Source organism: Ruditapes philippinarum, unplaced genomic scaffold, assembly GCF_026571515.1.
Source record: "Ruditapes philippinarum isolate M1 unplaced genomic scaffold, ASM2657151v2 ctg46_1_1_1_1, whole genome shotgun sequence".
In the NCBI taxonomy this organism is placed as follows: domain Eukaryota; kingdom Metazoa; phylum Mollusca; class Bivalvia; order Venerida; family Veneridae; genus Ruditapes; species Ruditapes philippinarum.
In genome coordinates, this window is record NW_026863607.1 from 219,434 (window position 1) to 226,945 (window position 7,512).

The following is a 7,512-nucleotide window of genomic DNA, read 5'->3' on the forward strand; positions in this document are numbered from 1 at the left end:
TATTCATCGGACACTAACTAGTCATTTCTTATAATACTTATAAGCAATTATATATTTAGGCAGTTATACCCGTATGTTCAATAAGAAATTTTTTCGTCGATTTTTCGTGCAATTTTTCTATGTATAATTTCTCACTCATGACTTTCTTTCTTTCATATATATTCATTCCTGGGCGGGAATGGTCTTATATAAACAAAAAATGTGTTTGCTATAAGATATTTGTAATAAGAAAATTAATAGTGACTGAGTCAGCCAACTGCGGTAAAAGAAGCTATAAATAGCTCGCCGCTATGATAATAAAAGTGATGACGTCACAATAATGTTAAAAATAACTTAAATATATAAGGCCAATTAGCACGAAGAAAAAACAACGGCCGCTGTGGTGTAGTGGTTAGCATACTGGACCGGCAATCCAGAGACCCGTGGTTCGTGTCCCGGCTGCGGCGTGCCGATTTTTCGTGCGATTTTTCTATGTATAATTACTCGCTCATGACTTTCTTTCTTTCATATATATTCTTTACTGGGCGGGATTGGTCTTATAAAAACAATAAATGTGTTTGCCATAAGATATTTGTAATAAGAAAATTAATAGTGACTGAGTCAGCCAACTGCGGTAAAAAAAAGCTATAAATAGCTCGCCGCTATGGTAATAAAAGTGATAACGTCACAATAAAGTTAAAAATAACTTAAATATATAAGGCCAATTAGCACGAAGAAAAAGCAACGGCCACTGTGGTGTAGTGGTTAGCATACTGGACGGGCAATCCAGAGACCCGTGGTTCGAGTTCCGGCTGCGGCGTGCCGATTTTTCGTGCGATTTTTCTATACATATATATTATATATAAAATATATATATATGTATATTTATATGCAACTTGTGCATGCGTGTAGATATATCATAAAATAAGATGTTAATTTTAAGTTCCAATTGAAATGGATTAAATTGTGAATTTGAGTGAATAAGACTTAAGTTCTCTGAAAAATTATTATATTATATTATGCGCATTCACAAATAGTCAAAACTTGTCTTGGGGTTTTATTGTTTGGTTGTGAGTCCAAATGTTTTATTTAATTTAAAGCTGTTAAAGTATTACGAAATTCTAGAAAAATATGTATATGAAGAAACACATAATCATTACATTTTCAAGCAGAATCGTTAAAGTTAATTTCACTAAGTGAAAATTAAAGGTGAATTATTAAACAGGTTCTTTCAACACAGCATAAGTACGATAACATGCTATGAAGTATGGTAGTAAACTAAATTTCAACAATGTTTATTCGATGGTTTTTTTGTCCATGCTGGTGATATAAAGTTCAAGGCTGGATGTGTTTGACGACGAATCTTTCCCACATTGTGGAATATGTGTGAGAAGAAGTCTGTCTAGATTGGTTTAACGCGCCATGTGACCCCAAATGATCCAATATCATACACATGTGACTTTTTGAAAAAAGAGCTTACCAACAAAAATTCTTTAAATGAACATATGAAAATAAACTTTCAAATTCGGTTGGTAGTAAAGGTTTCATTAAACCTTGTTTACTAAAACAACATGAAAGGAGTATCCACGCAGATATTTCGCCTATAATTGTTCAACTTGTGGGAAAACTTTTAAAACCGAACTGTGTTCGTATGAGTTCATATGAGATCTCATTCCGATACACCCCGCCCGTTTAAATGCGGTAATATAAAACAGCTTGGTCTGAAATTTCAAACAGTGTCAAAACACCAAAAGCGCCATTGACTAAAAGTGACAGGCCTTGTAAAAAGTGTGGAGAGTCGTTTAATGGCGGAAGACTTCTAAAACAACATTTGAAAATACGTGAACCTCCTTAATATAACTGTCATGTTTGTGGAAAATCATTCCACTGGAAAAAGTGCCTACGACTTCAAATGAGATGTAAAGTGGACGACGAGAGGGAGATAAGTGAATATATCTTGAAGATCTAAATATAGAAAAATATTTTGATGGACATTTATCACAGGATTTGATCATATGTCGTTCATTTTTTTATTCGTCATATAATTCATGTTAAATCTTTAGTAAGTTTAAGACAGAAAATCGCATGTCGCGTTTCATGATTCATGTTCATATTGTGATACTATGAGTAATAATTGTGAACAGTATTATGGTTTGATTACATTTATTAACACATATTCATTTTTTTTTAATTATTTTTGTGCCCTACCCTATGATAATTCTACTCCCACCAAACATCATTTCGTTTGAGGAAGCGATCAACCTATTACATTGGTACTATGAATACATAATGTATGGTCTATTGATAAAGGTGGTACTTTATTTCCTTCTGAAATACTTAGAAGCTGTCATATAACGTTTATGAGGGTTTGGCTTAGAAAAATAAACCAAACATTAGAATGACGATTATATCATTTCAGACTCTGTAGTAGGTAAAGTTTTAACATGATGACATGCGTTTGAATTCAAGCTGAAATTTATATCTTGTATATGCTATTATTTTGTTTACAGGTTCAATTCAGTTGTAATTTGATGACATCACAATAAATTATCAAAAATAGTTTTTACTAAAGATTTTAGTATTAAGCATTATGCAATAAATTTGAAACGTAAACACTCATACTGTGTATTTTTGTTGTTAAAAAAATTGTTTAAAATTTTAAAAATAAAACAAGTAAAAGAACACAAAATAATGTAAATAATTGACATTTATAAATATAGCCTTCATTCAGCCCTAGTTTGATATTGAGTTCAATAAAAAAGGAATAAGTTTGAAACCAAAAATGCTTGAGGTACAAGTCTGCAACCTAACTCTGCTTAAACAAGCTTTTTTGTGTATTGAAGGTTACAAAATCATTTGTACAGTATTGACAGAAACATATTTTTCTTGTTTGATTTACATTAAAACTTAAAAATACGAATAAATGAGGAGAGAAATAAACTAACAGAAAAGTTACTCGTCAAATCTAAAAATATGAACATGATCAGTAAATAACTTCTAAATTCAAATTCAAATTCTTTATTTCTCTCAGTGCATCATACATGATACAAACATAAGGTATATAACAATTAACATTTGTAAAAACGGCAATACATACATGGCAAGTCATTTACAGAGAACAATCACAATACATAAAAAAAGATTAACCATCTATTGTTTATTTATTTTTTCTTCTTTCGTTCAGGAGGAGTATTCTCTCAATATCTTCGTCAAAACAGAAGCTAGGATGTTGACACCTATAACCGAGAGTGTCATATACGTGCATTATGGACTGTACATATTAATGGACTTCAAAAAAAACAACCTCAAACCTCTTGCCTGTCAATCATCTGTTCACGAGTTGCAAAATATTTCGCCGTGGTCGCCATGTTGTCAGGTTGGAACCAATTCACACCTTTGAACCAAGTTAGCAACAGTTTCACGTCCTGCCCCTTGTACAGCTCTGTTAGTACTTTACTTAAGCGAGTGTCTTACTCGAAGGTTATTTAAAGTAATTTTACGTTTTATTTTATAATACAGTTCTGTAATTGAATACGACATTCCAATAACGCCGCTAAATAGCCGTTTAATTACTCAAATGAATTAACATAAATCACTGCCAAACAATAAAATTTAAAAAAAAGATAGCATGTACATTATTTAAATGATTTTCGTAAAATCTGTTAAATAATATACACACCGAATTAAGCAATCGTTGTCACTTATCTATTATTTCCATGTGTTTTATAATAAAGAAATAGAAAACAAACAAACAACCTTGTGATTATATTATATCACACCAGGGTTTTTATTGAATTTCAATTATTTGAAAAAATCTATCTTTAGGTTAGTTTTTCGGTAACAATATACATGCCTTGGCCTTTTATCAGCAAGCAAGAGTGTCTTTAAAATTAATGATTGGCTTGTTTTATATTTGATTCTTCTTACAAAGTTTTTCATTTATTTTAATGGATTGTCTCTCACACAACATAATACAAATCTTAGAAGAGTTGTCTTATACATCCATGGATTAGACATGATAGAGAATCCTCTTAAAACAGTCATACAAGATCATACCGATACTGGTGTTACTCTCAGACTGAGTTTAATAAATATCACAAATCCGAAGCTATACTGTAAAGAAAATGAGGCAAAGACAAATGCCATAGCTTATTCTATACCATCCTAGATAAGAGGTCTATGAAGTAGTCATGGCGTGTCATAAATATCCCTATTTATCTACAAAATTCTTTTTCATTTTCCCTTATAAGACATCTTTACGCCCTATATTGCGTGACTACGCTTTAAATAGATTGCAATCTATTCTTCATTTTGACTAGCGATAGAAATAAAAAGGCTTAATGTTGACATAGCGTTTAACAAAGACTTTATATTCATTAGAATAGTTATCTTTACTGTATGTATATCCTATATACATCAAATAAACGTGGAACGTGGAACAATATTTTATCATATTTGCAGTAAGCTTTCAAAGGTTCGTCATATTTTGATCAATAGAACTAATATTAATACAAGAAAACTTAATGCAATCTAAGTCATATATAGCCTTATTATGTGCCATTGCATCTAAATCACTATTTGACAAGAAGGGTTTATTGATTCTATATCGTCTCTTACCATTATTACTGTTGTAGTACTAAAACTAATTGTTTATCATTATGTAAGGCTTTTTGCTTATATATTTGTTATTATATATTTTTGAATGAATATATATTTGCTGAATATTTAATATTTGTAACAAATAAAAAGTGATTTGTTTTTCAAGCATTTGAGGTTTTGTGTACATTTACATAAGACAATGTAAGGTAAGAAACATTATTCTAATTTTTATATAAAACTTTTAAAGGCCCATTTTTTCTGAGGTCATAACATGTCAAAAATGGATAGGACTAAATTACGTTATAATCGATAAGAAACACATGCAAACGTTGTCAAATATTCAAGTTTTTTTGTTATCTATTGTACAATGTATTCAGTGTATTTTATTTATAACGTAATGCATTCTTATTGTTCTGAACTGTTGCTTAGTAACCGTGTATAATTTTACACGTTTCCTTTATAAATAGACAAACGTTCAATACCATGTTACTGTATATAGTCTCATAAATTAGTTTGTGTTAGAGCGCATCTGTCAAGATAAAACGTAATCACAAAGAGGTTAATTTCGGTAGCATTCCAAGTGTTTGTTTAAGTGTCGCTTACAAAGCCATGGTGCATACGATTAATCAAATGTTTATCTAACTGATTAATACAACTTAACAGGTTTTGATGTAGGTGCAAATGAGGTCAGTGAAGAATAAATGAATACCTATCACCATGTTTTGTTGCAAGTTTCTTACATCTCAAGGATACTCTTTAATATACGTTGTTTGTTTTGTATATTTGAGTTGCTCTTTTTTGTTTCTTTTTTATGTTGTTGTTGTTGCCGTCGTCGTTTTTGGTACTTTTTTGCGGGGAGGGTGGATTCTTCGCACCAACATCACGATTAGATTTTTCGTAGGTAAATTGATATATATGGCGGCCGTTTCGACCTCCTTATTTGTTTTCTGAGATTTTTACTGTCAATGAAAGTGTAAATAACATGCCGTTTCGACCTCCTTATTTGTTTGCTGAGATTTTTACTGTCAATGAAAGTGTAAATAACAATGGTCAACTTCACTTATTCATTCAATTTTATGCCAGTATTGTCAATATTTTTATACAAAATGAACAAGTAGGCAACATGTTTGTTTGTTTGTTTTCTGAGGTATGACATTGCCTACTAAGCTTAAAAAAAATGTAAGTTATAGAGCCTTTCCTACTTATTATTTTCCAAGTTCTCCCAATGGAAGTGGAAAGCCGACTAGGTGGTTTGACTGCTGAACTATGACCAAACAAGTGATGAAATTGGTGTTATAGCAAACCTATTCGCATTTACACGTTGATCGACACGTTTTGAATGTTTCCAAATATAGGAGAAATAAATATGATTTTAATGATCAAATCAATAATTAGGATTTTAAGTTTGTAAGACATGAATACAAGACAATAAATATTCATTTAAAATAAAGTGTTTAGAAGTAAATACTAAAATGCTATACCCTTCTATATTGTACTGTTGTATAGAATATTCACCATGAAAATCCGTATCGTATTATATAATCGTACGGTAAAACACAGGCATATAAACACATTGTTATAAGAATACAATTTAGTTTGGTTCTGTTGGTTCAATTAATCATTTATAACAATTTTATTAGAAACGATCTTGTCGGATTTCAACAAGTAAGATTTAAACAAATTAAATGAAAGCAAAACGGCTCGTCTGAATATTTGGATTGTGGGAAAATCAGGGACAAATTTAAATCTCAACAGAAGCGAATCTAATTTGCAAGACATTATGTTATAGACACTTCTATATCTGTCAGACACAAGGGTTAAATGCATTAGACATAAAATTAAATAGTTAATGGCTTTGACAGACGTTACGTCTTTACAATTTTATAAAACATGCATTTTCGATGGATTTGAAATTTTGCACATGAACTACTAAACCGGCATTAGTTTATCTAAAACAAATGGCCCAAAGCATGTGTTTACCTTCATATGAACAATATTTTTCGGTTTTAACAAAGAGCATAAACAAAGTGGTTGTCAATACATAATTGTCATTTTGTATATATCTAAGTTAATATTGTTATAACTTAAAAGCGGTTTTCATGAAGATTTTAAGATTTCAAATAAACGTGCTCGGTAGCTTGTAATTACCAGTAGCGCCCATGAACAGACTTAATCATACCGAGCTTGCAACATTTTCAATTTTATTTTTTGGACATTTTTAGGGGTTTCGTTTTTCTCTATTGCTGTAGAATGACATGTTAAGAGATAAACCCAATATGTTACAACTTTCGAATACAGATAATTACAATTATCTCAATCTAAATACTATGATTTCGTAAAAAGAACATAGGCATATGACCCCAACTTACCGGTAATAGCAAAATCGATGATACTATCAGAGAGTGAATTTAAAGTTTACAGTAAAACAGATTAAACTTACATTTTAGGCAATATATCACATAAAATTACGAGCTTTTGTGCCATGTGAAATATAAATAAATCGAAAATTAACATCACACAGTTCTTTAATTAAACGTTTCACTTTTAGCGTTTAGTAAGTGTTCTTCTGTAACTTGTGGCATAAAAACCATAAATTAACTTGAATTTATTAGACCATAGAGAAATTATTTGGTAACCCACTCATTCAAAGGTAAACATTGAACAAGAGAAAAAGTAAATATTCATTCAAGAGTTCGATTGTTTTATTATTATTAAATATTCACAACAAATGTATCAATTTAAATCAGTTATTATTTTGGCGCAGACCATTAGTTGTTTAAATTTTACAACACTTGATCAGACTTACATATATTTTAAGTACGACTTAGTACGTTTTAAACAATCAAACGTTTTGTTTAATATTTCAAATGATGATTATCGTTACTTTCAGGCAGTCAAGTCAAGTCAAGTCAAGTTAGAACCCCGTGAGGTCAA

The 7,512-nt window shown here is 30.6% G+C and overlaps 1 non-coding gene across 1 annotated transcript; it reads left to right on the top strand.

Moving 5' to 3' along the window:
- Nucleotides 1-373: 373 nt before the first annotated feature.
- On the top strand, nt 374-446 carry Trnaa-ggc (transfer RNA alanine (anticodon GGC)). The gene has a single exon. It is a non-coding gene; the product is annotated as a tRNA-Ala (tRNA).
- The last annotated feature ends 7,066 nt before the right edge of the window (nt 447-7,512 follow it).